Source organism: Pseudophryne corroboree, chromosome 4 (assembly GCF_028390025.1).
Source record: "Pseudophryne corroboree isolate aPseCor3 chromosome 4, aPseCor3.hap2, whole genome shotgun sequence".
NCBI classification, from domain to species: domain Eukaryota; kingdom Metazoa; phylum Chordata; class Amphibia; order Anura; family Myobatrachidae; genus Pseudophryne; species Pseudophryne corroboree.
In genome coordinates, this window is record NC_086447.1 from 538,602,938 (window position 1) to 538,619,304 (window position 16,367).

The following is a 16,367-nucleotide window of genomic DNA, read 5'->3' on the forward strand; positions in this document are numbered from 1 at the left end:
GACCATGCTGTAGGCGTATCATATGAGTGTTTTGGGCATGTAAGCAAGCTTCAGTAACATGTGGACAGACATTTTGCACCCAGCATGGAGTGGGTTCATGTTCTGATACTGTCAAAGTCAAAAATATTACATAGAGAGAACATACAAACTGCACACATTTAAGTCGCTATACTTGCAAATATGCGCAGCGAGCACAGCAATATATGGTAACACACGCATTTACTCGGACATGGCACAGAGATGGATTCGACACTTATTTCATACAGTACATATTTATAATAATATCAAGCACCAGACATCATGGAGATTTAAAATTAGCTAATGAATTAATGTCATGAATGTGTATTATTGGAACGGAACCAGATACACCGGTCATATTTACTATTAAAACAACCAGCTCAATGCGTAGATTAATTTTATACTTGTTATTAAGTTGTAGGACATTGCAGCGGATAGTTATGATTGAATGTATAAAAGCTAAAATCACTTTGTTAGAACAATAAATGATACAGTGAACAGGGAACTCAAGCCAACCCTTTTGGCAGTTTCAGGGCTGAACCTGATCAGCATATACATAAGAGAATTGTGTAGTAGAGACCCCTCCCCCAGGAACTAGGAAAAACAGGAAAGTTGTTGCTGGCTAGGGAGAGAGGAGGGCAGTTGCTGGTGGACTCAGAGGAAGATGGAGGTTTTGCATGATTTTAAAGAGGAAAGAGTGAAAGACAGAGTCATATGGAGAGATAAACTAATAATGAGAAGGATCTGGTAAATGTATCGCAGGCATTTAACTATAACTATATGTAACTGTGTTTTAACTATGTTCTAACTGTTTTCTGTGTGTGTGTGTGTGTGTGTGTGTGTGTGTGTGTGTGTGTGTGTGTGTGTGTGTGTGTGTGTGTAACCATGTAATTATAGATATACTGTACTTTGTAATATATATTGTATCCATATCCTTTTAACAAGAAATATATACTTCACTGAGCTTTGGAACTCAGATAATGTGTGGGTGTATCGTTTTCTCTTATGGGATGCTGTGGTATGCTTATGAGGTGTTGTGCGATGCAAGTGCACATTTATGGGATTTTGGTAATAAGATGTGCAGGGATTTACAATATATATATATATTAGAGCGGGCATCTTAAATATTTGTGAGAAATCTAAAAATGGCATTCATAGATGGGGGCTCGTCCGGGATATCACGTTCTTAATGATGCACTGTACATTACAAACGCGGCTGTAATTGACCGGCTAATGACGGACATCTAGCGAAATGCTGAGAAAAAAAAAACAAAAAAACATCCACGTTAATGTATTGTGGTATCAGTAAGACGCTGATAGGAAATTTTAAGGGACAAGGCATTTCTCTTAATATTTAAGATGCTAAAATGTATTTTTATAGTTGCAAAACAAGGTTCAAATGGATCATATCGTGTTTGATTAAGATTAGATTGTTTATCTGTTTAAGTAGGTTTAAAAGTACATTTAAAAGTTGCTGCATAGCCTTGATATAGTTTTTTTTAACTCAGGCCTAAATTACTTTAGAAGCTTGCATGGTGATTTTCTTTATGACAAAAGCCGCATGGTCTGTCCACCATTTTGTGTAACCCTCATGGAGGTGGAAGGGGGAGGAGCAGCGGCCATTTTGGGAAGGTCAATTTTTTTTTCCTAAAATGGCTGATTTTCAGGAAATAATCAGCCATCCATTGTCAAAAAAAAAAATATCACCATTTATGAGTTACCAATGCATTTATTTAACCAGTGTCATAGTCAATTATAAATAGTTCAGATAGGGCTTAATGAAAGTTGTTGTTTTGTTTTTTGTTGTTTTTTTTCTTTTTCCCCTCTCACCTCCAAGATTCTAGGATTCTCTGCTAGTTGTGAGATGGGCCATTGAAATGCAAATGAACCTGTGTGACTGGTTTGTTGTTGTTTTTTTTCTCTCCCAGCAGTGAAGGAGATTGCCTTCACAGATAGTTTGAAAGCACATTCGTATGCGAATTGGAAGCACTGAATAAGGTCTCATATATGTAATAAGTGATTAGTACATATATGTAATGTCTATATGTCTGTGCTTACATCAATGTATGTTATTAGATTAATTTAGAATTGCATTTTCATCTGTGTACTTTCACATATCTCACCTTCCTGTTTGCCATTGTATAATTGATAAACGTGCTGAGAAAGATTTGTTGCTATTGGTAGTTAAAGAGTAAAAACGATACATTAAGGGGTAATTTGTAAAACACACGCACAGCTTCGCCTGAGATACAAGGAAAGACCTGTGTGGTGCTTGGTAGATGATTACAGTTAAAGATCATCTACATTGATAAACGTGCTAATTGTATTTTTGTATGGCCAGCGTACACGTGTCTCTAACAAAAGGCTGAGACTCGCGAACGCAACACAAAGGCCGACGCACGCAGCGTATAGTACGCAACGGAGCGTCTGGGTACGCCCACCGAAACTCAAATCGCACAATAGCATTGTTTTAGTGGGGGCGGTATAGCATAGCCACGTGATAATAGCACAAATTGATTTCAGTTTTTCCAAAACTTAGTTTAAATACCTTACTTTACTGTAATGCCTCTGGGGACAGCTATCAGACTACGGGAAATGATTTTTCTGATCAGAAAACTATAAGAATGATAGTGGGTTGAAAACGGTATGAGTGTATTGAATCCCGCTTTGTGAACTGAGTGATCTGGGTGATCTTTGGTGAAACGTGATGAGCACGGTCTGAGTGAAAACGTGCAACAGAGTGTGATAAAGTTTTCGTTGTATTACGCTCTGGCTGTTTTGGAGCACAGTAGGGAGACTCCAATGATCCTACCATTTATGGGCAACAAGTGTCTATAAGTGGTACGATTGGACCGCACGGTTGTATGTGTGACCAATAACGCAACGTGATATGAGGTAGTATATCCATGCGTAAATCTTGCCCTCATACGTGTTGTAGGGAGCACATGCAAGCGTGATTTGTGTAAAGAAGGGAATTTTCACTGGTCTCTCAGGAAAATCTCTAGAGATAGGGCCTGTAACGGTTACACGTGTCTGCTAAAAGGGGCGGATTCGTTGTACTCGGAGCAGAAGGAGTTCAGTGGAAGAGCTTTAAGGATTTCCACCGTAGACTTCTGTGTTTGGTGCATTTTAGGAAGTTTTTCTGTGTTAAAAAGGTCCACAATGGAAGCCAAGTGCACAACACAGGGACGTTCAGCAGTCAGGGTTCAGACTGCAGAGGCTTGCAGACCCCGAGGGTCTGCTCGGTTAGTAATGTGGAGGAGGTATGGTCCCCACACTGAGACCTTTTGTGATGAATGGACACGAATGACTGCGGGGGATAAGGCACCATTTCCCGGGATAGGTAGTTTTGACTTAGAGGTATTGCATAATTTAAGGCGAAGGATCTGTCTCATAAAATCCTGGAAACAACGAGTTAAACATAATGATTATTTACAGATATGGCTACAGGAAAGTGACATGCAAAGAAATGTAACTTACATACCTAACTTTCATCCTGAGAGGAGAGACATGGCAATGGAGAGGATTATGGTTGCGGAGAAAGGCACGATGGGGTGCGATAAAAGTGCACTTAGTAACTATATTAAGAATGAATGTAACAAACGTAATAAGGTTTATAAAAATGAAAGTGTTAAATGGACAACTATTAACCCATGCAAGTCGCACCCCTTGTTAAACTTTCCTCAGGAACACCAACAAGAAAGTGAGCCCAGCACAATGTCGGAGCCTTTTCCAGCAGCCATCACACAAGACATCCAGGTGGACGCGACCAAATCGGTAAAGACTGTAATCAAACCCCCTAATGGAGGGTCAGGTGAGGTCGTGTCCACAGGTACGTATGGTATTATACATCACGCACAAACAAATGTACCTCATATCGTGGAATCAATTCAGAATGACGTTACTGGACTTAATCCTGTCAAGGTAATTGCAGTACCAAATGGGAAAACTGACTCTTCAGGAGTCACTCCTGTCAGGAACATCGCCATGTACTGCCCCTTTTCCCGAACAGAATTAAGAACAATTCTGTCTGAATTTCCTGATCCCAGGAAAGACTTAGTTGCTTGTCAAAAATACATTAGAGTGCTAGGAAACACTGCAGAGCCAAATAACAAAGATTGGAGGACAGTTTTGAGGGCATGTTTACCCCCCGATGTTGATTCATTGAAATTTATCGCTGATTGTAAGCTAGATGAGGAAGTACCACTAACAGACAAGTATAACCAAGATAATGTAAAAAGAATCAATCTACAGTTAGGAGTATATTTTCCTACAGTAGTAAAGTGGAATAAAATCTTTACAATAAAACAAAAAGAAGGTGAATCCGCATCAGAGTATTTTCACCGGGCTCTGCAGGATATGGCTAGGTACACTGGTATAGATGACATTGAAACTAACGTACACCACAGAGAGGTAGTTGTGTCTGTATTAATGGACAGCTTAAAAGACACACTAAAAATTAGGGTACAAACCTCTATACCTCATTGGAGAGGTATCTCGGTGGCTGCATTAAGAGAGTCCGCTATCGAGCATGACCAAAATATCCAAAGAACCAGGGAAGCACAGGGAGAGCGGTTGATGGTACTGAGCATCCAAGCACTAAAGGAGGCATCAAGTCGACCGGAACCCCAGGCCCCTAGCACATGGAGAAAGCCAAGGATTTGTTATCATTGTAGAAGAGAAGGGCATTATGCCAGCAACTGTAATAACCCACATAAAGTCAGACCCCCTAGACCAAGAAATGAGCAAAATTACAACACACACAATTATAATCAGGGATCTTTTAGGAAGAATTTTGGGCCACACCCATGATATGTAGTCAGGAAAGGTGATCATTAGGACTGATGGTAAGCCTGAGGTAACGGTTAATAAATTGGGAGGTCATTCACTGAAGACACAGGAATGACAAGGTGAAACGTTGTAAATGTATTTGTGAAAAATGTTTTTTTTTCTCTCTCTCTCCCCATCTCTGACGATTATTAGTAAGGACTCAAACATTGCATATCCGCTTGGTCTTTGCAGAAGTCTACCAAACCCCAGCATGACCTATCCGCATCAATGTATCCTGGCCAGATACAGACAGTGGAGTAATGCAGGTGCTGGTGGGGAGGGACTGCGCAAGGAAACCATTGGTCATGTAGATATGACAGCCTGATGATCTGACAATGTTTAAAAAAAAAAAATGTTCGAAAAATGTTTTTTTCTCTTTTCCTATTGCTGGTTATTGTTGATTTATGTAATATATATATGCATATGAATTGTTCTCTCTCTTTTGTTTTTTTTTTATTTTCCTCTCTTCTCACTCATGTTTTCATGGTTTAAAGATGGTATGTCATACATCAGCTAGACAAATGGTAATGCAAGATTTTTGCTCCTTACAGAAAGGTCGCTGGTTTGGAAGAAATATTGCATCACCGGAATGTTCGTTTGGAAGACTGAGAGACAGCACCTTTGAGATGACAGCAGAAAAAGAAGAACAACAAGACTAGAGAACTTAATTATCGTAACAAGTTTCTCTCCCCCTCAAACTGTTTTTCTGTACCCCATTACAAATTTCTTCTTTTCTCCTCCTGTAAGATGGACTTGCCACAAGAGACTGTGATATGGATTTTCCTGTTGACCCTGATGTTGACCAGAGCAGTCTGTTTCGGTGAGAGTACCAGTGAGGTCGAGAAAGAAGTTTTGACACCAGAAAGGTTCCAATGACTAAGACGGAGGTGTAAATTTCCAATAGCAACACAAGCACCGAACAAAGGCGAGTACCGGAAACAATCTAACAGCCATGTTATTTGTAAACATTTTTTTTTGGATTGTTAGCTGAAGAAAACTGTATCTGTAGGCTCTGTGACAACGTAGTTGAGGATGGGTGCATTAAGAAATGCCAATCCAGTTTTAATATCCACATGGACCGGCATCCATTGAGTGACTATCACTCCTTAGTGGGTAGTGAGTGTTAAATCAAACAGATTGTTGGGTATGCTCTCAAGTACCTCAAGGTCATAGCAAATCAGGACTAGTACCATTTCCTTTAACGGTAGGGGAGGTACTTGAGCTAAAGGGTGGGAGACCGGTGGACAGGAGGTTTAATATCTCCAGTCCTCCTAGTTTGAAGCTCCACCAATATCATGTGGATAGATCCCTAATATGTTTTAACATTACCAATCCCCGAAAGCCGGGAAGTTGGGAAGTGTCATGGAGCAACCAAACCATGACCTTTTCATATAGAGCAGATAGAATGCCTACAGATACAGAGCTTATACGCCACATAGCCAGTAGAGAAAAAATCTTTCCGATATAGGTATACCCTAGGAGGTAGGATTACGAGAGTTGGAGAGGTATCACCAGGATACTGCGCACATATCGTACAAACTGATACGTGTACTAAACAAATGGGATAATTAGGGGTAGGAGATTTCACATGGAGGATGTGTAATATGGTTATGTCTTACTCCGTCCCATATGTTCTCCCCGATGATGCATATTTCATATGCGGGAGGAAGGCGTATAAGTGGCTTGCCCCAAACCCTGAAGGATTGTGTTATATTGGAAAAGTACTGCCAGAAGTAATGACTGTATCACATGCCAAAATGAAAGATATACACCATGTTGCCCAAGCTCCCTATACTCACACCCATTACGAGCACGTAGTTAAACGGCACCTGATAGAAAGAACAGAGCATCCGGCCTCTGACATGATCCATGAATCCACCGGGATTCAGTTTCTAATCGCGTTAGATATCACTCGCACCGCTAGAGGAGTGTTGAATTATAAATACATATCTGCGCTCGCAAATTTGTTAGATAATATCACAGAAATGCATGATGACACATTTAGGTATACTGGAAGAGAACTTCAAGCTTATAAAACAGAACTGGTTCAGCATAGAATGATTCTCAATTATCTCACGGCAGTAACAGGTGGATATTGTGTCACACTGGCAACGCAGTACGGCGTGAAATGTTGCACATATATTACAAATAGTACAGAGGACCCGGTCGAGGTCATAGACCAAAAGATGGACGATATTCTCCAACTGAAGTGGGAATTTCGCAGGAGACACAATCTCACTCTTGCTGCTGTAGGTAATGAGCTGACTGGTTGGGTGTCATGGTTGAACCCGCGAAATTGGTTCTCTGGTTTAGGAGAATGGGCTCACGGAGTCATAATGGATGTAGGGAAGTTTCTCCTATGTATCTTAGGTGTTATCATAACGATTGGCTTGATATTTAGATGCGGTCAGGCTTTAATGAAGTGCAAACGAGGTACTAGGGTGATGAGTTTAAGGAGTGAGGAAATTGTAATTCCAATGGATTTGATTTATGACCCAAATGTAGAAACAATGATGTGATGAAAATGCGATTTCTACGGTCCGTTTCTTTCACCTGTTTTTCCGTTTTCTCCAAGGTAAAAAGACCCACTTGGACGAGGAATTTGATGAGCCGATATACAGACAACAGATGGATTAAAGAAGAAGTTTTGACAACCTTATACACAGATTTTTGATGAACTATGCCATAGATCCCCAGTTTCCCTAGAAATTTTAAAATTACGCTAGCCCAACACTTTTGTAAATCTATGGACATTGACAAAGTTTTTGCTCGCACCTTATGGGCAAAAGCACAAAGAAGACTGCAATCAACAGACACCGAACAAGACCTCAACCGACAAATGTACATTAACCTGACATAGAATACCACTGCATTTACCGTAATTATGTCTTTTCTTCATCTCTACAACCTTCAGGTAATTACACACATAGTCGATAGGGAATACAGGCACAGATATCAGCAATCACATATTCCCCCATTCATGTATCATCAACTAAAATGTGCTCCCCATTTTGTTACAACCACAGCCGAAAAGAGCTCGGTAAAGTTTGACAGCCCATCCACAGACCCGTACCACGGGATAAGAAGGAATTCAAATGTATACTTCGCAATACCTCGAAGCTTGATGTACAACACGTACGGCACGATGATACACGACCCCCCCAAACATGGATTCATACACACATGCTTCCGCTATCTCACTAGGTCATACCCTTTTCCCACCTTCTTCTCTCCTCCCTTACCCAATCATAGAAATGTATTTACATATGACATATATTTTTCTCTTTTTGAAATGTTTTAGGAAGTGGCAGTTATTGGTGACTGCCAAAGGGTGGACTGTCAAAGTCAAAAATATTACATAGAGAGAACATACAAACTGCACACATTTAAGTCGCTATACTTGCAAATATGCGCAGCGAGCACAGCAATATATGGTAACACACGCATTTACTCGGACATGGCACAGAGATGGATTCGACACTTATTTCATACAGTACATATTTATAATAATATCAAGCACCAGACATCATGGAGATTTAAAATTAGCTAATGAATTAATGTCATGAATGTGTATTATTGGAACGGAACCAGATACACCGGTCATATTTACTATTAAAACAACCAGCTCAATGCGTAGATTAATTTGATACTTGTTATTAAGTTGTAGGACATTGCAGCGGATAGTTATGATTGAATGTATAAAAGCTAAAATCACTTTGTTAGAACAAAAAATGATACAGTGAACAGGGAACTCAAGCCAACCCTTTTGGCAGTTTCAGGGCTGAACCTGATCAGCATATACATAAGAGAATTGTGTAGTAGAGACCCCTCCCCCAGGAACTAGGAAAAACAGGAAAGTTGTTGCTGGCTAGGGAGAGAGGAGGGCAGTTGCTGGTGGACTCAGAGGAAGATGGAGGTTTTGCATGATTTTAAAGAGGAAAGAGAGAAAGACAGAGTCATATGGAGAGATAAACTAATAATGAGAAGGATCTGGTAAATGTATCGCAGGCATTTAACTATAACTATATGTAACTGTGTTTTAACTATGTTCTAACTGTTTTCTGTGTGTGTGTGTGTGTGTGTGTGTGTGTGTGTGTTTGTGTGTGTGTGTAACCATGTAATTATAGATATACTGTACTTTGTAATATATATTGTATCCATATCCTTTTAACAAGAAATATATACTTCACTGAGCTTTGGAACTCAGATAATGTGTGGGTGTATCGTTTTCTCTTATGGGATGCTGTGGTATGCTTATGAGGTGTTGTGCGATGCAAGTGCACATTTATGGGATTTTGGTAATAAGATGTGCAGGGATTTACAATATATATATATATTAGAGCGGGCATCTTAAATATTTGTGAGAAATCTAAAAATGGCATTCATAATACTAATGATGACTGATGTGGCTGCAAACAGAAACACAGTTGGAGGGACAGCAGACATGTAAATGTTGGGCATACACAGACTTATTCTCTCATTAGCATAAGATAGAAAGTAGGTTGCTGAAGTCATAGATTCATCTGACTCAGAGTTGACCCTATAGCTTAAATGTACTTCTATATTTCGCTAGGCTATTGTCAGTAGTAGTTTTACTGTGTATCAGGCATCTCATTTGCTTATCTGACTGATTCTGAAAAATTGACATAATATATGCAAATAATACTGACCATTACTGTGTTCCCTACTGGTCAACAGGTGCCAGAAAGAACCAAAGTGCTATTCAGCATGAAGCTTTCTTGCCCAGAAGGGGGGAACACAGAGTTTGCATGTTTGAAGGAGATACATTCTATGCCTAATAGGCTGGGGTTGATTTCATATTATGACGCAGGGACGCTATGGCATAGTCAGCTTTTGACAAGGAGCAAAGACAGAATATTAACCCTCCAAGCTCAAGTGTTGAAAAACTCAAATATCAATATTTAAATATATTTGCATCATTAATACCCCCCCTACAAACACACACTATAGAAACAGTGTAAAGCAATACAGCCAGTATGCAGTGATCATTATACAGTACCAATGACCGCCGTACAGTAAACACAGCCTTCAGTGACTGCCATACAGTACAGGGGAACATTAAATGTCAATTAACATTTTTTAACTATAACATTTAAAGATTCATGAGGACATCTAATTGCAGATAGGGAAATAAAGGTGTGACATTTATGTAAGTGGAAGTGTGCTATTACAGGGAAATACATATGATATGCCGGCGGATGGGATGCTGGTGGTCATATGACCAACACCGGCATCCCGATACAAAGATTCCCCACAGTGGTATCCCCCCCCCTCTCTTGCCCCCTAACCCTCCCTTCCCAAAGCTTAAACCTAACCCCCCCCCCCCCCCCCCTGGAGCCTATCCCTAACCCTCCGTGGTGGTGCCTAAACCTAACTCCCCCTCCCCACAGCATAACCCTAACTCTCCCTTCCTCGCAGCTTAACCCTAACCCGCGGCTTAAAACTGAAGACTCCAGAGTTCAGAATCCTGGCGCCAGCATTTCAATTCATGTCGGGATGCCAGCATCGGCATTCCAAGCAGTGTCCGGATTCCAACGTCGGTACTCTGACTGCCGGGATCCCGAACGCCGGTACCCTGAACGCATCCCATTACAGGCACCTTGTGCCAACAAAGATACTGGTCCATATTATTGAATGACAGCAAGTGTCAGAAACGGACCACAAACATGGCGGGCATCCTGAGAAATGCTGTTTTTGACATTTTTTTTGCAGGAGGTGTGGTCACTCCTCCTGCACCTCTGTGATTATGCCACTGAATCTATGCTATGATAGTGTGACCAACCCAGCTTGGTATTTCTTGGTGTTGCTTGCCCTTTACGCAGGGTGGCCCAATGCTCATGGTTCTCCAGCACAAGTGCTAATTATTCATTTTGGGAGGCACATGCTCTATTTTATTTACTGTATATTGCAGGGAATTGGATCTTACAATAAATGACTTTCTGTGAGTTCCCAATGCACTGTAGACAGTGTTGGTACTATAAGTAAAATGTTGATTTCAACAGTTATATTATAGTATTACAATGCAAATTCAGGAATACTGTAAGACATTGCACAATGAGTTAATGGGGATCCGGATTATAGCTCGACAGGTACAAAAGGTCGACATGGTCAAAACATCAACAGGTACAAAAGGTCAACAGTGCTTAAAGTTGACAGGTTCAAAAGGTCAACAAATGTAAATGGTCGACATGACAATGGTCAACACACATATTGTCGACACACGTTTTTTTTTCCTTTAATTTTTTTCAAACTTTTCATCATTTACCATTCACATGGACTACAACTGATGAATAGTAACCTTGCCTGAAGCGTGGCAAGCGAAGTGAGCCAGCAAAGGTACACGTTTCCACTAATTTGGCTTTTAAATGGTTAAACATACCAAATGACAAAAAGCGTCAATCATTTTTGAGTCGATCATTTCCATGTCAACCTTTTCAATGTGTCAACCTTTTGTTCCTGTCGACCATTTCAAGTATCTGCCTTTTTCATGTCGACCAAATGACCTTGTCGACCTTTTGATCCAGTCGACCTAATACATGTCCACCGTATAGGATTAATCTATTGCAGGTGAGTAAATTCATCCCAGTTGCCTGGAGGCAAATTGGAGTTTGGTGCCCCTCCCCGTTAAAAAACAAGAAGGGAAAACAAATATGGTTTGCGCATGTTTGTAATTGTTTGTGTGTATAAACACCCATGACTTAAATAATGATATAGTTAGTGCTCTCAGTAGGTCTACAGAGACGGCAGTGAAGTGGCAGGACTACGCTGTGTGACAATGGCCAGTGGGCCAGGGTCAGATTCATGTGATTCGGCCGTCTGCAGCATGAGCGTTCACCAGCAGGTCCCATCTCACAGTCCAGCAGCAGCGGCAGGTACACCATCACTTGCTGCAGCGCAGGCTGAGCAGTATCAGGCAGGGACCATCCCAGTGTCGGACTGGGGCATGAAGGGCCCACCGGGGGAATGCAGTGATAGGGGCCCATACTTAAGGGTATGGTCAGCCTATAAAGGGGGTGTGGCCAGCCTCCACAGAGGCTTGCAATACACAATAGTCTAGTGCAGTGTAATGCAACATATCTACCATGTATAATACAAGTGCACAGTCTGGAACCTAATCCCTAGAGGAAGGAGTGGGCACTCAGGCAGTGGGGCCTACTGGTGGTTTCCCTGGTACCCCAGTGGGCCAGTCCGACCCTGGACCATCCTGTCCCCTATTGCTAGCATGGCTCAAGGGAAAGAGCAGCTTAAATCATGCGATGTCTCTCTCATCTGCGCTTGTGGCCACTTTTGCCCTACAGCAGAGGTTCCCAAACTGTGTGCCATGGCTCCCTGGGGTGCCTCGGGCTACTTGCAGGGGTGCCCTGGGTTTGTGGTCCAGGACCAATTCAAATGATTCATGGTCAAAATAATAGGCAAAACCAGTGCTGGTGGCTGCCAGTCATAAAATATATGGCCAAACAGAAGCAAATCTTGTCCCTCACCACACAACTGACCCTAAGGATGACATATAAATGCGATCTACTTAATGTAATATTTCTTTCTAAATTTCTCAATAAGAAATTTTTGGCCTAGGGGTGCCATGAAAAAAATTCTGATATTCTGGGGTGCCGTAATTCAGAAAAGTTTGGAAAACACTGTCCTACAGTATGTGTGTATACAGACACTTCCTCTGGCCACATAAAACTTGAATATAACACCTTGCGCTTATAGCCTATTAGGCTATCAGAGCAGGTGTTGTATTGGAGTTTTATGTGGCTATTTTGTGTAAACAAGAAAATGTTTTTATGCAAACACAGACATAATCACACCCTTCAGATTTATTGTGAAAAGAACATAACTATAAGAGTAATGTTATTGATTGGCAATTTAGTGCCTGGACAAAAAGTATTTTTGTTTACTTCTGCCGCTGGACTGTGTCAACTTTCCCTTGAACTGAAAACATTTTCCTTACCCTACAACTAGAGAGACCGTAATCAGCCATACTGCGAGCTAAAATCACAACAAATCTCTCTACACAAAGTGCATGTTTAGTTGAAAGATTTACAGGCTAATTCAGAGTTGATCACAGCAGCAAATTTGTTAGCAGTTGGGCAAAACCATGTGCACTGCAGGGGGGGGGGGCAGATAAAACATGTGCAGAGAGAGTTAGATTTGGGTGGGGTGTGTTCAAACTGAAATCTAAATTGCAGTGTAAAAATAAAGCAGCCAATATTTATCCTGCACAAAAACAAAATAACCCACCCAAATCTAACTCTCTCAGCACATGTTATATCTGCCCCATCTGCAGTGCACGTGGTTTTGCCCAGCTGCTAAGAAATTTGCTCCTGCGATCAACTCTGAATTACCCCCTTTGTCCCTAGGCCAGACATTCCCCATCCTGCCTGTGAGCCATGGCCTTTTATTGTCAGACTGCAAAATGTCCATAAGCTCCAAATAATTTTTCAATAAAATAATAAAAGAAATACCTCAATGACAAGTTTATTTACTGTACAGTTGGAACAATTTTGTTTTCAAAAATAGCAAATGTATTAAGAACACAAAACATACTTATATCCAAATCTCAATTAGTAAAATATTAGGCAATTCATTACAATAATCTTCCATTTCTAACAAATAGCAATATGCCCTAATTTCAACAGGAAATACTGCACATAAGAAGAACATTGCTGTTTTCAATGAAATAAACAAATTATGTTTCATCACCATCTCCTAAATAAAGAGATTGTGTGTGTGTTTTTATTTTTAAACATTAATGTAATTAATGTAAGTTTTGTAACATTCATCAAATCTACCACATTATTATAACAGCCTTTATCAATCCAGTGACAATTCATCACTTTGTGGGTGATAAAAAAAAAGTGTACAATACCTGAGTATTTAGTTTAGAACACCATCAAATGCCAATCAAAAAGTATCATACCTATGGATATACTGTATGGAATTAAAAATGCCAAATAGTTGCAAGTCAAAATGATACTTTCATTTGTTTAAGCCTATTTACTGACAGGAAACATTTTGTTTAGGTTCTACAAAATAACAAGTTTGCTAAACAAAGTGTTTCAATTGTGAATACCATTGGTTATCCTTCAACTCTTCAAAGTATAAGCACAGTCCTGGCCAACCTGTGGCTCTCCAGCTGTTGTGAAACTACACATCCCAGCATGCCATGCCACCGTTTTAGCATTCCCTAAAAGAAAAACTGTGGGAGAGCATGCTGGGACTTGTAGTTTCACAACAACAGGAGAGCCACAGGTTAACCAGGCAAGTATAAGCAGATCCAAACCAATTTTTTATATAAAAAGCATGTAAGAAAAGAATACTGTTTAATCTTATCCTAAACTTTAAATAAATAAAATGTCTACCACCTCCATCAGAAATAGTTATAGCCAGCCTGATAGTCAAAAAATCCTGTTTAAAGTGGCTTTTTGTTGTGTAATGCGAGATAGAGAAGCACCATTCTCCTCAGCACTGTCTATTTACATGAAACAGAGAGCATGCTCACAGTGGCCATTTGATGCCTTTTCTCATCTTTGTATTGGTGCCTCTCCTCTCCTGGCACCAGCTGCTTTCTACTTTAGGAGTGTGCTGTCTGACATAGCCTGAGGATTAGGGCCATTAGAGGGATAATACTTCCTTTATGAGAGGCGTCACTAAGGGGGTGCGGATCACACCCGGGTGTCACCCTCCGAGGGGTGACACCAAAATGCCGGCTCCGCCTTAGTGATAGTGAGCCAAGTGCTGCACTGTGTCATTATATGCAGTGCCTGAGGAGGATACGGCCGTGCAGCCAGACGTGGCTCCAGGGTCAGTCCAACACCTTCAGGAATGCAGAGCACGCCCCAGGGAAGATGAAAATGGGGTCAGGCTGCAAGGCCACTCCCCCTCCCCATGAGGCAAAATCTCCAATTCAGCTGCGTGCTCCTTCCTTATGCACAGTGGGGTAGTTTAGTGCACAGGGTGTCACTAACCCCAGTGACACCACTCCCTTTACCTCTCCAGTCTCTACTCTTCTCACCATGTCACTCACATCACTACACTGATTGCAGAAAGGACCTTTCTGAAATAAGTTACTACATAGCGCAGATTGTGGTTGTAGTAGGTGGGGGAGAGGGAGCTATGAGCTAGAAAATGAAGTGAGAACTTTGCCTCTGCTAGGATTGTGCAACCTGGAGGAAGTCTCTTCGCTAAGTAATACACTTTATTTAATATATATTACAGGTTGAGTATCCCATATCCAAATATCCGAAATACGGAATATTCCGAAATACGGACTTTTTGAGTGAGAGTGAGATAGTGAAACTTTTGTTTTCTGATGGCTCAATGTACACAAACTTTGTTTAATACACACAGTTATTAAAAATATTGCATTAAATGACCTTCAGGCTGTGTGTATAAGGTGTATATGAAACATAAATGAATTTTGTGACTGCAGATACACTTTGTTTAATGCACAAAGTTATCAAAAATATTGGCTAAAATGACCTTCAGGCTGTGTGTATAAGGTGTAGATGAAACATAAATGCACTGTGTGCTTACACCTAGGTCCCATCGCCATGATATCTCATTATGGTATGCAATTATTCCAAAATACGGAAAAATCCCATATCCAAATTACCTCTGGTCCCAAGCATTTTGGATAAGGGATACTCAACCTGTATTGTCTAAACAGGACTTTTATGGTTCAATTCTATTTCCCACTTTGTAAGTAAGACTACATATATTTATATATATATATATATATATATATATATATAAAACAAAGCTGATCTAACAAAGTGCAACACAGAAAGCCAACGTTTCGGGTCACAACTGCCGCTTTGTCAAAGTGACTTCATCACATTGACAAAGGGGTGGTTGTGTCCCGAAACGTTGGCTTTCGGGAAATATAAAATGTAAAACTTTTCTCTTTTTGCCTGCTTTTCATGAGTTTCTGATATCATAACTGTGCCTTTGGATGTAATTTGACAGATCAATTATTAGACCCTGGACCCCATAGGAAATGTCATTATTGGACTCCCATTCAAAAAGCACTTCTCTTTTTTGGAAGTTCCAGATTATCTTAGATGGCTTTTGACTGATGACAGACTGAATACTGTCAGACCACTTCCCAGAAGCTACAGAGAGTTAGTTGCCAGCTTAGTGCTCTCAGCCCACTTGTCTGGTCCTAACAGTTTGTGACAAGTACTGTCATTGAAGATCTGAGTTGTGAGCCGGGAAAGCTCACATCACTATTGAGCAACACAGTCACTTAAAGCCCACTGGGAAACAGTCTCAAAGCAGAGTGCTTTGTCATCTCTCTGTATCTACATAAACAGTGCAAAAGTATTCATCTTGCCACAAACACTACCAATGACTTTTAAATTGGTAATATTGTTTTATACAATATCACATATAGGGCCTGATTTACGTTTGTAAGTAAAGCAAAAAAGCAAGCAAATGGGCAAAACCATGAAACATTGTAGGTGGGGCAGATGTAACATGTGCAGAAAGATTTAGAT